This window comes from Aquarana catesbeiana, linkage group LG08, assembly GCF_042186555.1.
Source record: "Aquarana catesbeiana isolate 2022-GZ linkage group LG08, ASM4218655v1, whole genome shotgun sequence".
Lineage (NCBI taxonomy): Eukaryota > Metazoa > Chordata > Amphibia > Anura > Ranidae > Aquarana > Aquarana catesbeiana.
The window spans coordinates 6,970,753-6,996,738 of record NC_133331.1 but is presented as its reverse complement, the minus strand read 5'-3'; the positions used below and the strand labels follow the sequence as shown (position 1 = coordinate 6,996,738).

Sequence of the window (25,986 nt, the reverse complement as noted above, 5' to 3'; positions counted from 1 at the left end):
AGACAACACAGCAACCAGCGAACATTCCGCTGGTACCCAGGGATGTCCAATCCCCACAGGAGGTGATTGTAGAGACAAGACAACCAGCGAAGATCCCGCCCAGAGATGTACAGTCCCCACAGACCCACATGCAGGAGCAGAACATGAACAGGACGGAGCAGCCAGTGGAGGAAACAGTTAGAGGAATTGAAAAGGACCCTCCAGAACCCATCAGCTGGTTTTCATTCCTGACCAGCCCTCCATTCTGGTTTAGCTGGGCAGTCCTGATAAGTTTTCTCATTCTGAAGTACATCCTGCGCCAAAATTACCTGGTCAGAATAGTAGGACGCTATATGATGTTACTGGAGCTATGTGGAATGATTTATCTACTGAACAACATCTGGAACAACAGTGGGGCATCCTTTGAGAATATAATCCTAGAACTCATCAACTGGATTTTATTCCTGGCCCGCCCTCCATTCTGGTTTAGCTGGACAGTCCTGATAATTTTTCTGATTCTAAAGTACATCCTGCACCGAAATTACCTGGCCAGAATATTAGAACGCTATTTGACGTTTCTGGATCTGATTGGATTCACTTATCCACTGATCGATATCTGGAACAGCAGGGGGACATCCTTTGAGAACCTAATCCTAGAACCCGTCAGCTGGTTTTTATTCCAGAACCGCCCTCCATTCTGGTTTAACTGTGCAGTCCTGATATGTGTTCTCATTCTGAAGTACATCCTGCACCAAAATTACCTGGCCAGAGCATTAGGACAATATTTGATATTCCTGGCGCTATGTACATTCCTTTATCTACTGACTGATATCTGGAACAGCAGGGGGGCATCCTTTGAGAACATAATCCTATCCCTGCCTATTAATGCTGGGGATTGGTACCAATGGGTAGTTGCCGGGCTGTTGTCAGTCTGGTCCAAGGGGTGGGTGGCCTTAGAGAACACAGTCCCATCCCTGCTTATAAATGCTGGTGATTGGTACCAATGGATGGTTACTGGACTTTGGTCATTCTACTCCAAGGGGTGGGTGGCCTTAGAGAACACAGTCCCATCCCTGCTTATAAATGCTGGTGATTGGTACCAATGGATGGTTACTGGACTCTGGTCAGTCTACTCCAAGGGGTGGGTGGCATTAGAAAACACAGTCCCATCCCTGCTTATAAATATTGTTACTGAGCACCGGTCAGAATGCTTTCTGGGGCTTATCACCATGCTGGTGGTACTGCTCCTAATATATTTCAAGCCATTCTGTCGACTGTTCCGACCAAAAGGTAGCAACATCACCCCACCACCAACTGCTGTCATTCTACCAGTAACTGATGACACCATTCCACGAACAAGTGAAAATGCGGAGATCACCATGGAGGAGACTGACTTTCCTATTCCCAGAGTCGCACCTCCTAGGGATCACATCCGTGCTCACATACGGGATTTATGCCGGCCAGTGAAAAAACGTAGGCCAAGCAAAGTGTTTAGAGATAGCAACATATTCCCAACGAGTGATGACATCCTTCCAACAAGTGAAAATGCGGAGAGCTCTATGGAAGAGACTGATGTGCTCGTCTTCCAGAGCTTAAGAAGCAGCTTCTTAGTGGATATACCCAACAGGGTGCCTGAAGTCCGTCACATTCCCATTTCCAGAGTCGCAACTCCTCCAGATTACATACATCCCTGGCTGCGCCGGAGAATGGAGAGAAGTACACCACGAATGGTGGTCAGGCGCAAACAGATGAAGCACCGGCCAACCATCATCAAGTTCAAAGCTTGCAACATAATCCCAACGAGTGATGAAATCCTTCCAACAAGAGAAAATGTGGAGAACACCATGGAAGAGACTGACTTTCCTATTCCTAGAGTCGCACCCCCTAGGGATCACATCCATGCTCACATACGGCATTTATGCCGGCCAGTGAAGGAACGTAGACCAACTACGTTTAGAGACTACGTGTTTAGAGATAGCATTTTCCCAACGAGCGATGACATCCTTTCAACAAGTGAAAATGTGGACAGCTCTATGGAAGAGATTGATGTTCCCGTTTCCAGAGTCGCACCTCCTCGAGCTTCCCTTCGTGCTCGGCTAAGACAGCGAATAAAGAAGCTCAAACAAAAAATGGTGGTCGGGCACAGGAATATCTTGCCACAAAAGAGTGACCCACCAAGTGATGTCCACATTCCACCAACAAGCAAAAATGCAGAGAGCGCTATGGAGGAGACTGCCTTTCCTATTCCCAGAGTCGCACCTACCAGGAGTGACACTAGGCCATGGAGTGATGAGAACCTTCCAACCAAATTCATGACTCCAGCAATGGGTTCCGGCCTTAGGCCACGATGGAGTACATTTATTGTCCATCCCAACGTCGTACATCGTAGGAAAAATGAGAACAGAGCTTTGGACAACACTGACGTTCCCATTCCCAGCGTCACACCTACCAGGAATAACACTAGGCCTCGGAGTGATGAGATCCTTCCAACCATGACCCCAGCAATGGGTTCAGGCCCAAGGCCACGATGGAGTACATTTATTGTCCATCCCAGCATGGTACGTCGTAGGACAAATGTGAACATAGCTTTGGACAAGAATGACGTTACCATTCCCAGCGTCACGCCTCCTAGGGATCAAAGCAACATAATCCCACAGAATGGTGGTATCCTCTCATTACCGAGTTTCGTTATGTCACCAGCGACTGATGACATCAATGCACAATTGGATTCCTGCATTAGTCAACAAAGGGCAACACTGGCTGTTGATCCCGATGTTGAAACTCGTAATAATCAGACCCGTCTTCACCTACGGGATTAATTCCAGGTAGTGAAGCAGCGCAGGCCAACCAAGGAGGACTGCCAGGAGTCTTAAACCGGATCTTTACTTTTCATAGCGTTCCAGCGCTATGGTGTCCTGGAGCCACTGCCAGCTTTGGCCAGGTGGCTTCCAGGTCTCCGCCCGATTTAATTGGCCGGGCCAACATGACGTCACTCCCGCGCAGGCGTGGGAGTTCAGGTATCTCGGCATTGCCGGAGTTGTGTGTTATGCTGCGCGGGCGCAGTTATTTAGTTATTATATTATAAATAGTGCAGTGTTACTATAGTGTGTTATTGTAGTGCAGTGTTATTATAGTGTATTATTGTAGGACAGAGGAGCAGGGGGAGTTCAGAGATGGGCCAGATGAGAAGGGGGTTATAGTGGTGGGGCAGAAAAGCAGGGGGGTACAGAGGTGGGGCAGAAGAGCAGGGGGTACAGAGGTGGGGCAGAAGAGCAGGGGGTACAGAGGTGGGGCAGAAGAGCAGGGGGGTACCGGGGTGGGGCAGAAGAGCAGGGGGTACAGAGGTGGGGCAAAAGAGCAGAGGGGAACCGAGGTGGGGCAAAAGAGCAGAGGGGAACAGAGGTGGGGCAGAAGAGCAGGGGGTAGAGGTGTGGCAGAAGAGCAGAGGGTACAGAGGTGGGGCAGAAGAGCAGGGGGTACAGAGGTGGGGCAGAAGAGCAGGGGGTACAGAGGTGGGGCAAAAGAGCAGGGGGATACCGAGGTGGGGCAGAAGAGCAGGGGGTACAGAGGTGGGGCAGAAGAGCAGGGGGTACAGAGGTGGGGCAAAAGAGCAGGGGGATACCGAGGTGGGGCAGAAGAGCAGGGGGATACCGAGGTGGGGCAGAAGAACAGGGGGGTACAGAGGTGGGGCAGAAGAACAGGGGGGAACAGAGGTGGGGCAGAAGAACAGGGGGGAACAGAGGTGGGGCAGAAGAGCAGGGGGTACAGAGGTGGGGCAGAATAGCAGGGGGTACAGAGGTGGGGCAGAAGAGCAGGGGGTACAGAGGTGGGGCAAAAGAGCAGGGGGATACCGAGGTGGGGCAGAAGAGCAGGGGGTACAGAGGTGGGGCAGAAGAACAGGGGGGTACAGAGGTGGGGCAGAAGAACAGGGGGGAACAGAGGTGGGGCAGAAGAGCAGGGGGTACAGAGGTGGGGCAGAATAGCAGGGGGTACAGAGGTGGGGCAAAAGAGCAGGGGGGTATCGAGGTGGGGCAGAAGAGTAGGGGGGTATCGAGGTGGGGCAGAAGAGCAGGTGGATACTTTTTTTTCTTTCTTTATTTCTCTCTCTTACTTTACTCCTCTCCTTCTTTCTTTCTCTCTCTTTCCTTCATTTTTTCTTTCTTTCTTTCCCTCTTTGTCTCTCTCTTTCTTTCCTTCTCTCTATTGGACATCACTGACTTACCCCGCTCAGCGGGGGCGGGCCTTATAGAACAGAGGCCGTATAGGGGCAGCACAGAAGCTTAGTGGTTAGCCTTGCAGCACTGGGGTCTTTGGTTCAAATCCTTCTGCATGGAGTTTGCATGTTCTCCCTGTGCTTGCGTGGGTTTCCTCCGGTTACTCCGGTTTCCTCCCACACTATAAAAGACATGCTACTTTGCGTTGGTGGTGCAGTGGTGAGCATAGCTGCTTTCTAAGCAGATGACCCGGGTTCGATTCCCGGCCAACGCCATCTCCAAGATATCAGCCTCACCTTCTAAGTGTATTGAGTCCCCAGGGGGGGAAGTGCTATACAAATTAAGTGTTGAGTATATATGAAAAAAGAAAGAGATTGTGGGACTTTATATGAAGCACACTACTAAATGAAACGAACCAATGAGCATAATAATTGTTTAATTACAAAGGGCATATATACATATAAATTGGTAGAGAAGGTATATATAATGTAATATAATAAAAAAGGTCCCGACAGATATCATCAAAACAATTGATAGTACACAATTATTCCACCATGATACACATAATGATTGACCTTGGGTATGTGGGAAAGATAATGTTACGCCGAGTAAATTGATACCCAAAATGTTGCGCTTCAAAGTTGCGCCCGCTCGTGAAATGGCAACAAACTTTTACCCTTAAAAATCTCCATAGGCAACGTTTAAAAAATTCTACAGGTTGCATGTTTTGAGTTACAGAGGAGGTCTAGGGCTAAAATTATTTCTCTCACGCTAACGATCGCAGCGATACCTCACATATGTGGTTTGAACACTGTTTTCATATGCGGGCGCTGCGCACGTATGCGATAGCTTCTGCGTGCGGGCTCGTCTGGATGGGGCGCTTTAAAAAAAATTTTTTTTAATTTATTTTACTTTATCTTTACACAGTTTTATTTATTTTTTTTTAATTTTGGGTCACTTTTATTCCTACTACAAGGAATGTAAACATCCCTTGTAATAGAAAAAAGCATGACAGGTCCTCTTAAATATGAGATCTGGGGGGTCAAAAAGACCTCACATGTCATATTACACTAAAATGCAATTAAAAAAATGTAAAAAAAATTATGTCATTCTAAAAAAATAAATAAAAAAAAATGGCCCTTTAAGAGCTATGGGGGGAAGTGACTTTTTGACGTCGCCTCCGCCCTGCAGTGGTATGGAGACGGGTGGCGGCCATCTTCCCCTCACTCGTCTCCATACCCAGGCAGGGGACAGATGTGATCGCCTCCGCCTCTGCCGAGAGCACCGGAGAGCGGTGGGAGGGGGGGCCCTCTCCCGCCTCCGATAAAAGTGATCTTGTGGCGTAACCCCCACAATGACCACTTTTATCTTGTAGCGGACTGCCCGCTGAAGAAGAGGATACCGGGGTTATGGTAGCTAGCTGCTGCTATTACAACGGCACTCCTATTCAAACAGCCGACGTATTCCTGCGGCGGGCGGTCCGTAAGCGGTTAGATAAAAATATAACAAAATACAGACCTCGGGTATGTGGGCCCAAATTGTACCAGTAACATTTCTACATGGAAAAGAATGATTGGGTATAATAAAATACAGATATTGCATGTAGTTACTGTGACGCGGCATCGTAGGATAGCTCTACGCGTTTCGTGGTCATAATACCACTCATCAGGAGCAGATGCATTTATGGGAGGATCTGCGATGACCGGCGGGCACGATGACCGCCGAGCAACCGCGATCGCTCGTGTCGCAGCGAGAACCGGGATCTGTGTGTGTAAACACCAGATCCGGGTTCTTTAAGGGGAGAAATGACTGATGGTGTGTTCATACAAAGTATGAACAGCGATCTGTCATTTCCCCTAGTAAGTCCCATCCCCCCCCTTCAGTTAGAACACAGAGAGGGAACACATTTAACCCCTTGATCGCCCCCCTAGTGTTAACCCCTTCCCTGCCAGTTACATTTTTACAGTAATCAGTGCATTTTTACAGCACCGGTCGCTGTACAATTGTCAATGGTCCCAAAAATGTGTCAAAAGTGTCCGATCTGTCTGCCACAATGTCACAGTCCCGATAAAAATCGCAGATCGCCACCATTACTAGTAAAAAAAAAAAATTATAAAAATGCCATAAATCTATCCCCTATTTTTGTAAACGCTATAACTTTTGCGCAAACCAATCAATATATGCTGCCAGTGACATTTATACAGTAATCAATGTATTTTTTAATAGCACTGATCGCTGTATAAATGTCACTGGTCCCAAAAATGCGTCAAATGTGTCTGATCTGTCCGCTGTCGCAGTCCCGCTAAAAATCGCAGATAGTAAAAAAAAAAAAAAAAATTATTATTATTAATATTAGTAATAATTAGTATATTATTTTTATAATTATATTATTAATTATTAGTAAAAAAAATAATAATAAAAATGTCACAAATCTATCCCCTATTTTGTAATAACTTTTGCGCAAACCTATCAACATACGCTTATTGCGATTTTTTTTTTTTACCAAAAATATGTAGAAGAATACATATCGGCCTAAACTGAGGAAAAAATTAGATATTTATTACAGCAAAAAGTAAAAGATATTGCGTTTTTTTCAAAATTGTTGCTCTTTGGTTTATAGCGCAAAAAATAAAACCCGCAGAGGCGATCAAATACCACCAAAAGAAAGCTCAATTTGTGAGAAAAAAAGGACGCAAATTTTGTTTGGGTGCAGCGCCGCACGACCGCGCAATTGTCAGTTAAAGCGACGCAGTGCCAAATTGTAAAAAAAGTGCTCTGGTCGGAGAGGGAGTAAAATCTTCCGGGGCTGAAGAGGTTAATAGGATATGAATGGAGGGATTGCATAGCTGATAAAGGAAGGAAAGTAAAGCTGGCCGAGGACCTATTTTTACACGGCTATTCTCTGCTTTATCTTATGCCTTCGGTGATACACACTCGTTTTTCCTCTCACTTGGTTTACCTACCACGGCCTTATGGTTCTGGGCCAGCTTTCATTTCCTTTGTTTATCAGCTGTGCAATCACTCCATTGATATCCTATTAGGCCGGGTTCACACTTACCATTGGTTGTCGGGGTCTGCGGGTTCACACTGGCCGTTGGTTGTCGGGGTCTGCGGGTTCACACTGGCTGTTGGTTGTCGGGGTCTACGGATTCACACTGGCCGTTGGTTGTCGGGGTCTACGGATTCACACTGGCCATTGGTTGTCAGGGTGTGCGGGTTCACACTGGCCGTTGGTTGTCGGGGTGTGCGGGTTCACACTGGCCGTTGCTTGTCGGGGTCTGCGGGTTCACACTGGTGCGACACGTCAGTTGTCCTACTTTGGATCTGACTTTGCCCTGCGACTTGAAGTCAGAAACGCGTCCGACTTCAATGAACAGGGATCCGACTTCGATCCCCGACAATATCAGGCACTGTGTCTGGTATGAATCCTGAGGGGGAACTCCACGCCAAATTTTAAATAAAAAAACGGCATGGGTTCCCCCTCTAAGAGCATACCAGGCCCTGCCGTCTGGTGTGGATTTTAAGGGGAACCCCCTACGCCGAAAAAAACGGCATGGGGGTTCCCCCAAAATCCATACGAGACCCTTATCCGAGCACGCAGCCCAGCCGGTCAGGAAAAGGGGGGGGGGACGAGCGAGCGCCCCCCCCCCTTCCTGTACCGTACCAGGCCGCATGCCCTCAACATGGGGGGGGTGGGTGCTTTGGGGCAGGGGGGAGCCCTGTGGCCTCCCCACCCCATGTTGATGAGGACAAGGGCCTCTTCCCGACAACCCTGGCTGTTGGTTGTCGGGGTCTGCGGGCGGGAGGCTTATCGGAATGCGGGAGCTCACTTTAATAAGGGGTCCCCCAGATCCCGGCCCCCCACCCTATGTGAATGAGTATGGGGTACATCGTACCCCTACCCATTCACCTGGGGAAAAAAGTGTCAATAAAAAAAACACACTACACAGGTTTTTAAAGTAATTTATTAGGCAGCTCCGGTGGTCTCTTCCGACTTCTCCGCTCTCTCCGGTTCTTCTCCCACTGTCTTCTGCTGGGTTCTTCTACTCTTTTGCTAGCTCTTGCCCAGTCTTCTCCGTCGTCTTCTTCCCTCGTCTCTTCTTCCAATGTTGACACGACGCTCTCTCCCGCTGTAATGCCGTGTGCGCGGTGCACAACTTATACTGGCATGGGGTGATGTCACCCGGTGATCCCGCCCTTATGACATCACCACCCGGAGCATGATAGTATGGTGACGTCATAAGGGGCAGGATCATCGGGTGACAGTGTGGTCCACTGTCTCCTCTATCGCAGCATTGCTGAGCTCAGGTATTTCTCAGGTGGGAGGTATTTCTCAGGGGGGAGATATTTTTCAGGGGGGAAGGATGCCTCAGGGGGAGGTATTTCTCAGGAGGGAGATATTTCTCGGGGGGGGGGGGGGTATTTCTCAGGAGGGAGGTATTTTTCATGGGGGAGGTATTTCTCAGGGGGAGGTATTTTTCGGGGGGGTATTTCTTATGGGGAGATATTTCTCAGGGGAAGTATTTCTCATGGGGGGTATTTATTGGGGGAGTTATTTCTTAGGGGGAGATATTTCTCAGGGGGAGGTATTTCTCAGGGGGGGTATTTATTGGGGGAGTTATTTCTTAGGGGGAGATATTTCTCAGGGGGGTATTTCTCGGGGGGAGGGACGCTTCAGATACAGATTTCCCAAACAACCCCCCTAAATACACCCGTATCCGGGGCCCCATGAGTTCATCTTGCGCGGGGTCAGAGAGAGGATGGGTTGCACCTCTCCAGGGGCGGGGTCATCCTCAAGGATGTGTTCGGAACTTTCTTCTTCAAAGGAGCTCCGCCCAGCGATGGATCCGAGTCCCCAGAACAGTCACAAGGCCGCCGGTACAACTGTCACTGTGCTCGCAACTGAACTGCCAGTCAATGTCCAGGGTCATCACATGTGTATCACCATGGCAACCGCAGGTCAGACAGAGCCTAAGATGGCGGCTTCCTTGTAAAGAAGAAAAGGGGTCAGTTCTGCTTTCATTCTGAACTCCAGGAGACAATTAAATGTAATCAGAGAGCCCCCCTCCCCCCCGACTCCTCCTCCTCTCCTCCACCCCGACTCCTCCTCCTCTCCTCCATCCCGACTCCTCCTCCTCTCCTCCCCCCCGACTCCTCCTCCTCTCCTCCATCCCGACTCCTCCTCCTCTCCTCCATCCCAGTCACTGCTCATTTCCTGCTCTGATTCATGAAGTAACCAGCAGAGGAGAGGATGGTCATGTGACCACAGGCAGTGATAAGGACACCTGAGAGAGGACCCCAGGAAGTAAACAGAAGAGGAGAGGATGGTGGTCATGTGACTGCAGCTTTAGGTTTTTATATTTCATACCAGGGGAGTCCTTGTATACCCTTCAGAGTCCTTCTTTATGTCTGAGTCCCCTTCAGAGTCCTTTGAAAGGGACTCAGATGTATAGAAGGACTCTGAAGAGGACTTAGATGTGTACAAGGACTCAGATGTATAGGAGTTCTTGTGTACATCTGAGTCCCCCTCAGAGTACTCCCTTATGTCCGAGTCCCCTTCAGAATCCCACCCTACACCACAATCCTCATCAGAGTCTTCCCTAATATCAGGGATCCATCAGAGCCCCCCCCCCCCTTACTGTTCCACCCGAAACGAATCGTTTTGTAGCAGCCCTGCGGATGGCGCCCCAGTTGGGGGAAATGAGGGGACAGAGAAGTCAGCCTTGTATGAGATCACATTTATCTTTTCTTTAATGAAAACACATTTGTTCCATGTGGAGGATTTATTTTATGTTGTGTATATTTCCTTCTCGGGGTTTTCACCCCGCTACATAGAAAAATGAAACATTCAGGAAGAAGTGGAAGACTTCCATAACACCTCAGCAGTGCCACCGGCTGATCTCCTCCATGCCACGCCGCATTGATGCCGGAATTCATGCAAAAGGAGCCCCGACCAAGTATTGAGTGTATCCTATACTGTACATGGACAGACTTCTCACCAACACAACATTTCTCTATTAAAAATACTTTTTTATATTTTTTATATTGGTCTTCTGTAATATTCTCATTTTCTGTGATACAGAATTTTGGGTTGTCACTCGCTGTAAGCCATAATCATCAAAATTAAAAGAAAGAAATGCTTGAAATCTATCACTCTGGAGTTTCACTTTTTGAATTGAATTACTGAAAAAAATTAACTTTTTGATGATATTCTAATTTTATGAGATGCTCCTGTGTACAAGAAACTATCTCCAAAGCTGTAATTCTATGTATCCGGGTGCAGTTATAGAGAGAGACCACTGGGTGGCAGTGTGGACACTCGCTGGTTTCACCCATACACCAAGTGCCATGTCCTAGTTACTTATCAGCCAGAAAGGATTTATTTTTGGATCGCAGTCCATGGACTTTCTGGGCACACAACACGCTCTTTATAAAAAACAAAAAAAACAAAAAAATACACATTTTATTAATGCATGTTAAAAACTGATTTTTTTATTTTTTTTTTATTTAATGGAGGATGGGTTCACACTGATGCAAATTGGATGAGATTTTTCTCCATATCCAATTCGCATGACAGGAGATTGTGACTGGCTCTCAATGGAGCCGGATCACACATGTCCGGGGGGCGGCTGCGGAGCGGATTGCACGAGGGTCCTGTGCGTCTTTGGCTCAGTTTCAGGTCCAAATTCAGGCAAAATATTCCTGAAGACGGAGAACAGGGACTTCACCGGACCCCCTGCTGTGAGCCGCATGCGAAGACGGTGTGAACCCAGCCTAAGAGAGTGTTGAGCGCCCAGAAAGTCCATGGACTGCGATCCAAAAATAAATCCTTTCTGGCTGATAAGTAACTAGGAGGACATGGCACTTGGTGTATGGGTGAAACCAGCGAGTGTCCACACTGCCACCCAGTGGTCTCTCTCTATAACTGCACCCGGATACATAGAATTACAGCTTTGGAGATAGTTTGCTGCGATCCTAAATAAATCCTAATTAACTACTTGACATCCGGAAGATTTACCCCCCTTCATGACCAGGCCATTTTTGCGATACGGTACTGCGTTACAATAAAGGGGTTGTAAACCCTCGTGCATCCTATGCATTAAGGTGAAAAAACACCTGGCAGTGACCGCCCCCCCCCATTTTACTTAACTGAGCCCTGGAACTTCACCCGGCGGGGACACGCTGTCCCTCTGCCCCGGGGTTCTCAACTCTTGATTGGATAGATTGATAGCAGCGCAGCCATTGGAGCCTCAACCTCCATCTCCAAAATACACCCCTTTCTAACCAATGACACAACAAAGATCTTAATTCACTCGCTGGTCATCTCCCTTCTCATTGGCCGACCTCTACATAGTCTATCACCTCTTCAATCCATCATGAATGCTGCTGCCAGACTCATCCACCTTACCAATCGTTCTGTGTCTACCACTCCTCTCTGCCAATCCCTCCACTGGCTTCCGATCATCGAATGAAGTTCAAAATACTAACAACTATCTACAAACTCATCCACAACTCAGCCCCCAGCTACATCACTAGCCTGGTCTCTAAATACCAACCTCCTCGTCCTCTTCATTCTTCTCAAGACCTCCGGCTCTCTAGCTCCCTCGTCACCTCCTCCCATACTCACCTCCAGGACTTCTCCAGAGCCTCTCCAATCCTATGGAACTCCTCACCCCAACCTGTCCGCTTATCTCCTACTTTATTAGCTTTTAGACGATCCCTGAAAACCCTTCTCTTCAGAAGGAGCCCACCCTACCCCCACCTAACAACTGGATTTTCATTTTCTCCATCAGCCCATCCCCCACAGTTATTACCTTTTGTTTCCACTTGACCCTCCCTTCTAGATTGTAAGCTCTCAGGATCAGGGTCCTCTGATCCCTCCTGTATTGATTTGTATTGTAACTACTGTCTGCCCCCATGTTGTAAAGCGCTGCGCAAACTGTTGGCACCATATAAATCCTGTATAATAATAATAACAATAATAAAATCCAATGACGCGGGCGCCGGGGCCGATCCATACATTCAGCTTCTATGGACGCCGAATGATGGACTCGGGAGCGCGCCCGCAAGGTAACCCCCCGGGAGAGCCCTTCTCCTAGGGGGGATACCTGATGTGGGGAGGAGCCGAGGGACCCCAGTAGAGGAGGATCGGGGCCACTCTGTGCAAAAAACGAGCTGCACAGTGGAGATAAGTGTGATATGTTTGTTTTTTGTTTTTTTAATAATCGAAGCTTTACAATCACTTTAACTGACAATTGCGCAGTCCTGCGACGTTGTATCCAAATACAATTTATGTCTTTTTTTTTCACCCCCACAAATAGAGATTTCTTTTGGTGGTATTTAATCACCTCTGCGGTTATCATTTTTTGCGCTATAAACAAAAAAAGACCAAAAAATAAAAAATAATAATAATTATATATATATATATATATATATATATATATATATATATATATATATATAAATATAATTATTTTATTTATTTTTTTTTTTATTCTGCTATAAAACACATCCAGTAGAAAAAAAAAAGTAAAAAAAATGTAATTTCTTCATCAATTTAGGCCAATATTTATTCTGCTACATATTTTTGGTAAAAAAAAAAAAAAAATCCCCAATAAGCGTATATTGATTGATTGAAAATTTATAGCGTCTACAAACTATATATATTTACAGGATTTTTATTTATTTATTTACTTACTTACTAGTAATGGCGGCGATCAGCGACTTATTGCGGGGCTGCGATATTGCGGCAGACAATCGGACACTAACTGAAAACTTTGTGGGAACCAGTGACACTAATACAGTGATCAGTGCTAAAAATATGCACTGTCACTGTACTGATGACACTGGCTGAGAAGGGGTTAATATCAGGGGCAATCAAAGGGTTAAATGTGTGCCTAGCCAGTGTTTCAGTGTAGTGTGGGGGGGAGGTGCTTTTACTAAGGGAAGGCACAGCTCTGTGTCACTGCTTTGCAGGCACACAGGATCCATACCTTCCCTACTGACAGATCGTTGTTCTGCCTGTGTACCGAACGATCAGCACGTGCCGACGGACATCTAATTCATCCCAAAGGTGTTCTATGGGGTTGAGGTCTGTGCATGCCAGTCACGTTCCTCCACCCCAAACTCACTCATCCATGTCTTTATGGACCTTGCTCTGTGCACTGGTCCGAACCATTTGGTGGGTGGGGGGATTATGGTGCGGGGGGAGGGGGGGGATTATGGTGCGGGGGTTGTTTTTCAGGGGTTGGACTTGGCCAGAGACGGTTTTTGTATTTTTTTGCACACACTTAAAAAAAAATTATTTGAGGCCCAAAGATGACATAAAACCCAACCAAACATGATATCTTTTCTGAAAGCAGACGCCCTAGAGCAGGGATATGCAATTAGCGGACTACAAGTCCCATCATGCCTCGGCCTCTGGGTGTCATGCTTGTGGCTGTCAGAGTCTTGCTATGCCTCATGGGACTTGTAGTTCTGCAACAGCTGGAGGTCCGCTAAGTGCATATCCCTGCCGTAGAGAAATAAAATAGCGGTAGTTCCAATTCTTTATGTCACACGATATAACCGCAAAGGTCTAGGAAACGCAAAAAAACAAAAACAAACACACAACACACTAAAGTGAATGTAGCAAAGTCTTTAGCCTCTTCCAGTCCAAAGATAGCCGACATCCTTCTGTAAGTAGTGGGTTGTGAGGCATAGTGGGTGCAAGGTGTAAATTATTGGGCGCCGGACACTTCTTGAATGTAAAAGAGGTTTTATTTCTCTTGACAGTCCTTTTTATATTTTTGGGGGAAAGAGGGTTAGGGCCAGGACACCCTTAAGTAGTGGTAGATTGAGTTGGCAGACTCCGAGACTTCAATAGGAGGACAGCCGTGCAGGGAAAGGCCCCAGCAAGGCGCCACATCTGCATGTGCAGGAATGCTGTCTCTTATGGCAACAGTCTTTAACAGTTCCCAACTCCAACGTAACAGTTCCTTCAGCTTCACTAGAACTGCCTCTTGTATATGAAGGCATGGGCTCTGGCAATGGGGGTGGATGAGGTACGGAGATGGAAACATCCCACAGATCAAACGGGATTCATGACCGATAGAGCCACTGACATCAACTTAAGGAGACTACAAAGGAATATTCATGCACAACACCTTAATGTGGGCTCTGGAGTGGTGGCGTCGTTGGACATTGAAAAGACCTTCGACACAGTGGAATGGCCTTTTCTGTGGGAGGTCCTCCGCCGGATGGGTTTCCCGATATTATTCATACAATGGTTACAGACGATATACAAAGCCCCTACTTCAGCCAATAAACTAGGAGGAGGCCTATCCCAGCCCTTCCCATTGTCCAGAGGCACCAGGCAGGGCTGTCCTCTCTCTCTCCAGCATTTTTTGCCATCGCCATTGAGCCGGTGGAGGAAGCTCTCCGCACTTCCCCGCATATCAAGGGACTGCGGATTGGCTGGCTGGAGGAGAGGGTGGCTCTGTACGCGGATGACCTCCTCCTCTTAATGATGCGGGACCATCGCTGCAGGGAGCATTGCAGGTTCTAAATACATTTGCCCCAATCACACGGCCCTCGAGTGAACTGGTCTAAGTCCCTCCTGTTTCCCATTGACCCAGCTGCCCAGGAGAAGGCGGCCCCGGCTCTACCGCTTCTATGGGTGGATCATTTTCGCTACCTTGGAGTAGAAATCTACAAGAAAGCTACCGACTCCATAACTCTGAATCTATCCCCGGTGGTCCAAGAGGTTAGGCAGAAGCTGAAGGCCTGGGAGTCCCTACCCCTGTGACTATTAGGCCGAATTAACCTGATCAAAAAGTTCTACCGAAATTTATCTACCTCTTTAGACATTCGCCACATTGGATTCCAAAATCATTTTTCACTCAGCTCAACAGAATGTTCTCCTCCTTCATTTGGGGTCCTCAATCCCCAAGGTACAGGTGGACCACATTGATGCGCCCAGCCTCCCAAGGGGGTCTGGCATTCCCAGACCTATACAAGTACTTCTTAGCCACACAACTGGTCACAGCGGCATGGTGGCTGAACCCAGAGGTTACCAACTCCGCGGTGCTACTGGAAGCGGCAGTGGTGAAATCTCTGGAAGCCCTGAAATTTTTGCTTTTCCGTGGCCCACACGCTCCCTATAACCCAACCCCATCCATGCGTACTACCCTACAGGCATGGAGAGCGGGTCTAAAACTTGAACATTATCCAAATCAGGCACACTCCCCGAACGCCCCGCTGTGGTGTAACCCTACTCTGACCCAATTTTACACAATACCAGAGCCTCACGTATGGACCAAATTTAACGTAAAAACGCTCTCTCAATTGGTTGAAGGCGATTCCCTGATCTCATTTCCTCCGCTCCAAATTTAATGTCCCAGAATCACACTTCTTCAGATATTTACAACTCTTCAATGCCTTCGGCTGCCAATTTCCTCACTCTTGCCCTCAGCTCATACAGGCCTCTCTGGAAGATGTTCTCAGACTTGATTGCACAAAAAAACCAACTTCCCAGATATACTCTCATCTCCTTAGAATCTCACTACCAGCCATGGAAAAACTCAGGGTCCGTTGGCTTCAGGACGTCCCGGAGCTTGATGGAAATGACTGGGATGATATCTGGGACTTCCCATCCCGGCCCTTAGTTTCTCTTAGAGACCAGTTAATACAATTTAAAATAACCCACAGGGCCTACTACACCCCGTACAGGCTACACAAAATGAACCCCCGCCTTTCCCCGGAGTGCTGGAGGTGTGGGGGAACTCCGGGAGACTTTTCCCACATCTTCTGGTCCTGCCCAGCTATAGTAGGGTTTTGGGAGGAAGTGTTATCATACATCTGGTTGATCAGCAACATCTGGCTACAACCCTCCATGTCAGTATGCCTGTTGGGACTAGTTGAGCAGTACATCCCCACTGTGGCAGGGTGCACTATGGTGAGGTCGTTACTGTTTTATGCAAGAAAAGCCATCACTCCTCACTGGAAGAAATCAGCTCCACCCACAAGCATATTCTGGAAACAATTAGTGAATAAGAACCTTCCATTATATAAAAGACACATACTTCCACAGAGGATGTCTCAAAAAATACCAAAAAGTGTGGTCTAAACGGTTAACAGACCGTCCACAATATAAACCCCCACAGATGACTATGCGATAGTCCTTCCCGATATACACCCCTCATCATACAAGTCTCCCATTTATTTAGAGGTCTAAGAAAACGAATTTCTTTCCCTCAGTTTATGTGTTTTGTTTCCTACCGAGCCGTCTACCGGGGGGGGGTCTGGTCTCATGTAAGAGCAGCAATGACAACACATCAACCAATATGTAGGTCATTTGGCCAAGGTTTCCACACTTTTTCTACTCCAAGGTGCCACACACTTTATCAAAGTGGAGTTTATACCGTCATAACCATATCTGTCTCATGTGTGTAACACCAATAAAGAGATTTATGAAAAAAAAAACAAACAAAAAAAAAAAAAAAAGTGCCAGAAAATGCCTGGTCTTTATATGGTTAAAAAAAACAACAAATAACAAAAAAAACAAAAAAAAACAGTAAATGCTGTAATGAGTGGAAATGTTATTACCGTGATAAAGTTGATGTGAGCTTTATCCATTACCGCCAGCCAAGCCAGTAAAGGCTGCAGGTCGTTCTCATTGGGCAGATAGTCATACAGGGCCTGTCACATAACACAAAGAATACATCAAGTTAGCATAAAGCATACTTAATGCAGACAAAGGGTTTACAGAGAGGAAGAAGAAAGAAGAAGAAAGAAGAAAGAAAGGAAGGAAAGAAGAAAGAAAGGAAGGAAAGAAGAAAGAAGAAAGAAGAAAGAAGAAAGAAGAAAGAAGAAAGGAGGGAAGGAAGAAAGGAAGAAAGAAAGAAAGAAAGAAGGAAGAAGGAAGAAGAAAGAAGAAGAAGAAAGAAAAAACCACTGGAGACCCTCCCCTCCACCCCGGTCCCCGCTGTACTTACCTCCGGGGTTGCTGAGCTGTCATCACCCCTTCAGGCGGTCCAGGGATATGAAATCTCTGCTCTTCTCTGTGCCGTGAATCAGGGATGGACCAGATATCGATTGATTGTGAAGACGCTGAACATTTATTGTGAATCCATCTGGTCCATCCTGGAAGTGCTGCACGGAGAAGAGCGAAGGTTTCAAATCCCCAGACCACAGGTGCCGATAGGTGCCTGTCCAGTGTTTGTTCACCTTTACATTTTTTTCTATAAAAAAGGTGAACTAACGCTTTAACCCCTTCAATACTGGGCACTTTAACCCCTCCCCCCCCCCCCCAGCCCCTGTACACATAACATTTTTGTCATTTTTTTCACACAAATTGAGCTTTGTTTTGGTGGTATTTAATCACCGCTGGGGTTTTAATTTTTTGCTAAATTAATAAATAGAGACCGAAAAAGAAACAAAACAAATAAAAAAAACAAAAACACAACTTTCATAGTTTATTATAAAATTTAGCAAATAGTTAATTTTTCTCCTTCACTGATGGGCACTGATAAGGCGGCACTGATAGGTGGCAATGATGGGCACTGATGAGGCACTGGTAGGCACCGATAGGTGGAAATGATGGGCACTGATGAGGAGGCACCGATAGGTAGCAATGATGGGCACTGATGAGGAGACACCAATAGGTGGCAATGATGGACACTGATAGGTGGCAATGATGGGCACCGATAGGTGGCAATGATGGGCACCGATAGGTGGCAATGATGGGCACCGATAGGTGGAAATGATGGGCACTGATAGGTGGCAATGATGGGCACAATAGATGGCAATGATGGGCACTGATGAGGAGACACTGATAGGTGGCAATGATGGGCGGCAATGATGGGCACTGATGAGGAGGCAATGATGGGCACTGATGAGGAGGCATTTGGTGGGCACTGATGAGGAGGCATTTGGTGGGCACTGATGAGGAGGCATTTGGTGGGCACCGTTTGGACTGCACTGATAATCAGGACACGGATAATCAGTGCCCTTCATATCAGTGTAAATGTCCCTTTTAGAGAAGCCGGTTATCGTCTCTCCTCTCACTGTAAGCATGTAGAAAGGAGTGCCGATAACCGACTTCTGTTTACATCCATGACCAGCTGTGATTGGACAGAGCTGATCACATGGTAAACAGCCGCTGATTGGCTCTTTACCTCAATGTGTGATCAGCAGTGTCCTCTGGTCTGCGGGCGCTCACGGGACATGACAGCCTCCCAGAACTAGCCATCGGCGCTGTAACCGCCATTCAGCTATAGCGCGGTCAGCAAGTGGTCAAATAAAGAGAACACGAAGATAGTTCTCTGCAAAGATTACAGGATGACTCCGGTATCTATGGCAATCCAGGAAGAAAATTCCTAGTAAGGCCGATACAATCTTTTATAGAAATCAGATTTCTCTGAACATATACTCACTGTGATGATCTGGGCATTGAGCTCGGCGGGCAGAGCATTGGCATTGGGGTGAGCGCTGAAAAAAGAGGGCATGGAACGCCTGCATGGCACAAGCCGTGATCATCTGCGGAGGAGAAAAAAGAAACATTCAAAAAAATGTAAAGTGAGACCGCTTGCCATCTGGAGGATTTACCCCCCTTCATGACCAGGCCATTTTTGCTGAGCCAGCCGAGATTCGAACCATCTATGGACGGCTTTAGTGCAGAAATAACTGGGTGGGGGTATGTAAATGGTATGATACCAACCCCCCCAAAACACTCACCACATGGTTCAAGGTCATGACCTTCAGTAACGTCTCACAGCAAAGACTTGACCACACTGACAGGGAAACACGGCAGCAGATCCTTCAGCAGGGTCAGCATGTGTAGCGTCGTGGTGGCTCCTTTACTGCCTGAAGACCATGGAGGGGGACGGGACAAAGTTATACATTTATCCGATCAACACAATGATGAAGCTTTCTTTTGGTGGTATTTAATCACCACTGTTTTTTTTATATTTTTTGTTAAACTAAGACGCTGAATTTTGGAAAAAAAAAAAATGACCCGTTTTTCTTTGTTTCTGTTATAAAATTTTGCAAATAAATAATCGTTCTTCATAATTTTAGGCCAAAATTTATTCTGCTACATTTCTTTGGTGAAAATAACCCAAATCAGTGTAATTTAGTCTGTAGAGTCCACAAACTGGGGACCGTCAAGATCAGCCTTTAAGATGGCCGTAATCCGGGTAGTTGATGTCATGACATCACTTCTGGGTTACTAGATCCGAGACCCGAAGGAAGCCAAAACTTCGTTGGGGTCTTCGGCCAGCTGGCGGGCATGCCGGCTGGTTGCTCGGGCCTCCCGGTGGGACGGGACAGCCCGGGCGAGCGGCGGAAGGCAGCGGGAGGGGGTGTCCCCGGTTTGTAACAACAGCTGAGCTGCATCGATTGTTATTACAAAGCCGACCGTCCGCTCTAAAGAGCAGCTGCAGGCATCACCCCGGTAAAACCCCTCGAAGCCATATTGGTCTAGTCTGCGACTGATACTGATTTTTCAGACAATGCTGATATCGGCCTTACCGATAAATCGGTTGATCCCTAATATACGTATAGTGATCAAGAAGAGGGTAAAGGGTCACCAACATTTTCCAAAGTTGCTTCACAGTTTATTGTAGCAAAACTCTAATACTCCCAGGAAGGGCAGGACCTCCCGGAAGTAGAGGTGACTTATTTCACCAGCAGTCTATTGGGAACAATCACGATTTGTAGAAGTTGGAAGATTTCAGATTCAATTTATTTAAACAAAATTTTCAGTCTTGATATTTTGATGGTTTTGGGGTATTATTCCTCCCACTGACTCTGCACTCTTCCTTCCATACCCAGCTCCTACTCTACCCTTCCCCCAGTGTTCTGTTCCTTCCCACAACTCTCACCTCCCGATTTCTCCATCTCCTGGACACAAAACTTAGCGGTGGACTGGGCAGCAGGATGGTGAGCGGGGGAGGGGGGCGGAGTCTGTAAACATGAACTCGCTGCCCATCAGGATGGAGCACACGCCAAGCTGAGCGACCTTCCGCACCTACAACAAAATCACACACAAGGAGGATCAGATCCTATTAAAAAAGTACCCACAGACCTCTGAAGACTTCCTTTTCTAAAAGGTCTCCCGCTTTTCTTGGTCTACAACTTACTTTTGGCTTTGCATGGACAGTGAAGCTCAGTAAGACATGGCACACCTGCAGAGTGGAGGGATAACTCCATGCAGACGGGTCCTGTTTCCGAAGCAACACTGACAAACATGAAACGATCTGAAAAAAATAAAAATAAATAAAAAATAAAAATAAATAAAAAAAGGAGGACGTAATAATGAGATTGCAGAATGACATACAAAAGTATATGATAATGGACAGCGCTATCACCGTTGTACTGCAATCTTTGCTCCCACACTCTAAAAGTATGTATGAATCTACTAAACACAATATATGAAAGTGCAAGGTGCTACATGGGCAAAAAGGCAAACAGTATCAATCAAAGTGATTGTAAAGGATCGTTTTTTTTTTGTTTTTTTTTAAACATGTCATAGTCACCTCCACTGTGCATCTTGTTTTGCAGAGTGGCCCCGAACTTCCTCTTCTGGGGTCCCCCGGCGGCTCCTCCTCGCATCAGATAACCCCCTAGGAGAAACACTGTCCTGGGGGGAGGGGGGAGGATAACCTTGCGGGTGCGCGCCCGAGTCGATCATTTGCATCCACAGACATGAATGCCGGACCCGGACCCGCCCCCTGCTTGATTTTATTTGATTGACAGCAGCGGGAGCCAATGGCTGCGCTGCCATCAATCTATCCAATCAACAGCCAGGACCCCGTGGAGAGAGGGACTCCCCGCCGAAGAGATGAAGGGGCTCAGGTAAGTAAAAAAAGGGGGGGAGGGGGGGCTGTAGACCGCCATGTGTTTTTTCACCTTAATGCAAAGGATGCATCAAGGTGAAAAAACACGAACCCCTTTAACCCCTTCAATACCGGGGCACTTTCATCCCCTCCCTGCCCAGGCCAATTTTCAGCATTCAGCTCTGTCACACTTTGAATGACAATTGCGCCATCATCTAACACTGTACACATATGAGATTTTTATCTTTTTTATCACACAAATAGAACTTTCTTTTTGGTGGTATTTAAAGCGGAGTTCCACCCAAAAGTGGAACTTCCGCTCTGAGCACTCCTCGCCCCCTGACATGCCAGATTTGGCATGTCATTTTTTGTGGGTACTTAGTTTAGAAAACGTGTAGAACTCCGCTTTAATCACGGCTGGGTTTTTTATCTTTTGCAAAAAAAAAAAAAAAAAACGAAAAATTTTGAAATAAATAAATAAATTTCCCTTCGTTTGTCAGAAAATGTTGCAAATAAGTAATTTTTCTCCTTCACTGATGTGCATGGATGAGGAGGCACTAATATGCAGCACTCATGGGCACTGATAGGGGGGCACTGATAATCACTGATAGGTGGCAATGATATTCAGCACTGACTGGCATCACTGCTGGGCACTGTTGGAGCTGCACAGATAATCAGGGAATTGAAATGCCACCGATCGGCTTTCCTCTCCTCACTCTGTACCTGTGTAAGGCGTAGAGAACGGATAAAAGGCACTTCCACATTTACATGTGATCAGCTGTGATTGGATACAGCCGATCACATGAGTAAAGAGCCGTGTCATCGGGTCTTTACCGAGATCGGTGTTGCGCTGTGTCTCGGGGACATGGCACACCACGCGAGAACAAGAGGGGATCCCACCGACCATCATTTGTCTATACGGTGGGCGGGAGGTGGTTAGTACAATCAGAAAAATATGAAAATGCTATGAGCAATGTGGAAATCATCATTATAATGTAATTATTTAAAGCGGGATTCCGGCCAACAAAATTTTTTTTGTTAAAGTCAGCAGCTACAAACACTGTAGCTGCTGACTTTAAATAAGTAGACTTACCTGTCCTGGGTGCCCGCGATGTCGGCCGCCCGAGGCAGACCCGTCCCTCGGCTCTCGGGTCCCGACACTGCCATCCTAAGTAAGGGAAACAGGCAGTGGAGTCTTGCGGCTTCACTGCCAGTTTCCTCCTGCGCACATGCGAGCGGCGCGGCACATTGTGAATGGGACGCGATGTGTTGTGGGACACACACAGTTCCCATAACACACCGCGCCCCATTCCCCAGAAGACAACGCGGGGAGCAGAAGACTGAAGATCACTGCGGTGTAGGAAGAGGCAGATTAGGAAGACTGCCTAGCAACAGCCATTTCACGTAAGTTAAAATTTTTTTTTTTTTTTTCTCCATTTTTTTTAGATATTTTTTTATGCAATATTTTTTTTTCAGGGTGGACCTCCACTTTAAATTGGTGTACAAAATTCATACAGAATATATAAAATATAAAAATTCATGCAAATTCTGCCCCTGGAGGAAATCAGATGACAAAACGCGTAGGTCACTGCATTCACCAAACGGAGGAGGAGGAGGGGGGGAGCAGGCCTAGCAGCAAATCATTGGTAGGCAGGACCAGAACCCAGAAGAGCTGGTGTAGTCTCTCGATGATGTCACAGATATATCGGGACCTTGCGACGGCGGCTGCAGAGAAGAGGATCTCAGCAGGACAAAGCTGGATCCTCTGTGTGAGGGAGAATCTGAAGTTTGGCCAGCTGAGCATCGGGTAAGCGGGGCAGCAAAGAAAAAAAAATTATTGGGGGGGGCGGGGGGAGAATACGGGTAGGGTGAAATTCATGATTATAGCTTGCCTCTGAGAAAAGTTAAAGTCCAACTCTGGGCAAAACAAGAACCCCCTCCCACCCCTTTCTTCCATTCACCTGTCCCTAATCACCTTTAAAAACCTGAAATTCTCTATAGGCGCATCTGAAGTCACAGTCAGGTGTCTTCTGGTCCCGTGTCTTCTCTCCTTCAGATGTCCACGTCACTAACTACAGAACGTGGACACCTCCAGATGGGGGCACTCCCAGCAGGAAGGGTCTTATCAGATTGTTTTCGGAAGGACGGGCCAATGACGGGGGACCGGTCACCATAAGAGTTAATAAGTGGGGTGAAGTGGCCGGTACCCAGAGCAGGAAATTACAAATGCAACTTAGAGAGGGGGCACCACGGGATTGGCTACAGGGAGGGAAGTGAAAGGAAGACTGATAGGCTGTGTACAGGCAAACATACAGAACGACTTGTTGAAATTAGGTTTTTGCCCAGAATTGGGCTTTAAGAAGACAGAAGAGCCTTGACTAGTGTAGTCCAGATGTACCCCATTTTAACCCATACTGTTAGCCACCCATACTCCACCCTCTTACCAACTTAAATAACAAGACCACACCTTTCATCTGGAGTATAAATGGCCATAACAGCCTTTTTATTAAACAACTGTATAAAAATAATTCCAATATTAACTTCAATATATAAATAACATATAAACTCAGATAAAACAACATGTTTTAAACAATCTGTTGGTCAATGACGGAGCTACCCCAGTTTACCACATATCCACAAGAGTGCACTGCAGGAACGTGTTTCAAAACTGATAAGGCCTCCAGCTGTGCCGCTCGGAGACAACCCCCTCCCACAGTGCAACATACCGGTATTCCTTTCAGGAATACACAGGAGGGGCCATACTATTGCTGACCCCCCACCCCTTTTAACCTTTTATTTACCGCTACCGTCACCGACCAACAACAACAAATCAGCCACAGCCCGAAAGGATGAAACCTTATCCTTAAGGGCCCCCCCACACCCTCAAGGCCCGTTGTATTCCTTCCTGCAAACACATGGTCCAAAGATCCGTCCCCACATCTGTGAGGTGAACCCCATCCCTCCTCAAATAAAGGCCCACATTTATCTCGAGCTCTCTGTGCCGAATCACCATGCCCCCTTGTTGAACCAAAAACCTCCCCACCACCTTGTTGACACGTATACGAGCCTTGTTAATCCTTACCACAGACCTAGCATTGCGCCACGAAGTTCGTGCCACAATATCAGACCATAGTAGCAAAGTGTTCGGATAATTAGTGTGCAAGTGCAAAAGATCCGCATTTACATCCTCTATCAGTTCCCTGACCGTCCTCACCCCCAAATCGTTACCTCCAGCGTGTATGACCAACACATCCGGGGGTCTATCTAGCCACGCAAATCGTTCCACCTCTGAAACCACTCTGCCCCACATCATTCCTGGTCTCCCCAGCCACTTGATAAAAGCCTCCCTTCGCGATATGCCTAACTGGCGCCCATCTGGTCTCGCATCACCTCTCCTTGCCCCCCAACAAACGTAGGAGTGTCCCAGTATCCAGACGAGGCGTGGAGACACTCCATCTGAAACGAAGACACAACAAGGCAGGGTGATATCACCAACGCAGCAAACAAAAAACACCCACTACCTATATGTGAAAACCAAACTTATACATACGGGGGTTTTTTTTTTTTTTTTTAATTATTATTCCAATGCTAATTGAGGGCGAATGTATGAACGGAATCTCTTTGATTCCCATCTACCGATCCTCCGTACCGCTGCCTCATCCAACCCGCATCTGGCAGCTTCTGTAGCCGCCCCAATGCGGAAAGGAGTGTGAGGCGTATGCCTTCTCATCCAAACCTATCATCGATAAGCATTTTCGAAACACCGCCACAAATTGAAACTTTGATAGGTAAGCACCATTCTCATGACATAAAAATGGACCCTCACCTACCGGTCTAATCTTCCCGAATTCACCAACCGTCCTCACCGGACACACTGGCGATCCCGGTAATGCATGCAGCCACACATCTATGCCTTTTCCTAATTGGTCTGTTTTCGACCTCCTCAGTCGTAAACACACCCTACCCGTGCATGCCCGCACGTCCTGTACCAAAATACCCCCTGCTTCCTTTTTGGACGGGCTGACCAACTCCCCTACCCGAAACGCCCCAAAAAACGCCAGCGAAAAAGCCGCTGTAAACAGTAAACATTCATAACTTGAGCTGCACACCAACCCTAGCTGATCACAAATTGCCAACAGGTTGGCAAAAGTGACCGGTCTACGGTTATCTTTTTTCTTGTGCCCCTTCCGGTACCCTTTTAATGCCTGCCGTACCCAAAATTCCTTCGTCCAATCCTCCATCCCCTGTAACTTAAACAGAAACTACAGTGCCGCCAACTTCTTACCAATAGACGATACCCCCACCCCATTTTCCATGTTCCTGGACACAAAATAAAGGACCAATAATCTCATCTCTCCCCCGTCATCCTCTGCTCCGGATTCCCATACAAGTCCCAACCATTCTCGCCATACCTTCACATAGGCCGACCATGTGGACTCACTCACAGACCGTTGTATCCATCCTGCGGCGACTCCAAGGCCAGCTCCCAGGCCAGCTCCCAGATCCAACCCGGGCAAGGAATCCCTTCCTTCTCTGCAGCCGGAGCTAATTCCCTGAACTTGTCCCACTGAAAGCGAGACAGCGAATCAGCCAGCGTGTTTTCAATCCCAGGTATATGCACAGCATATATGAAAATATTAAATTGCAAGCACCGTAATACCAACTGTCGTAATAGTCTTATGACAGGTTGAGAAGACGCTGACAAGCGATTGACTACCTGCACCACTCCCATATTATCGCAGTTCAACCTCAACTTTAAATCCTGACAAGCCTTGCCCCATAATTCCATAGCCAGAACTACTGGAAACAATTCCAGTAGTACCAAGATACGAAGGAAACCTGCTTCAACCCAGGATTTTGGCCATGGTTCCGCACTCCATTGACCCTTAAAAAACGCCCCATATCCAGTAGAACCCGCCGCGTCAGTAACAAATTCTACATCGAAGTTACTTACCGGACCAGACATCCACACTGAC

The 25,986-nt window shown here is 47.1% G+C and overlaps 1 protein-coding gene, 1 long non-coding RNA gene and 1 other non-coding gene across 5 annotated transcripts in view; 1 reads left to right on the top strand and 2 right to left on the bottom strand.

The window, feature by feature from the left end:
- The window catches only part of LOC141105568 (RRP12-like protein), a 305,552-nt gene that overhangs the window by 56,014 nt on the left and 223,552 nt on the right, over positions 1–25,986 (bottom strand). The window lies entirely within an intron of this gene.
- Positions 4,396–4,467, top strand: TRNAR-UCU (transfer RNA arginine (anticodon UCU)). The gene has a single exon. It is a non-coding gene; the product is annotated as a tRNA-Arg (tRNA).
- On the bottom strand, positions 16,728–20,435 carry LOC141105566 (uncharacterized). Its single transcript, XR_012235603.1, has 5 exons — positions 20,315–20,435; positions 20,057–20,202; positions 18,909–19,037; positions 18,608–18,710; positions 16,728–16,871 (listed from the first exon to the last, which is right to left on the bottom strand). It is a non-coding gene; the product is annotated as an uncharacterized lncRNA (long non-coding RNA).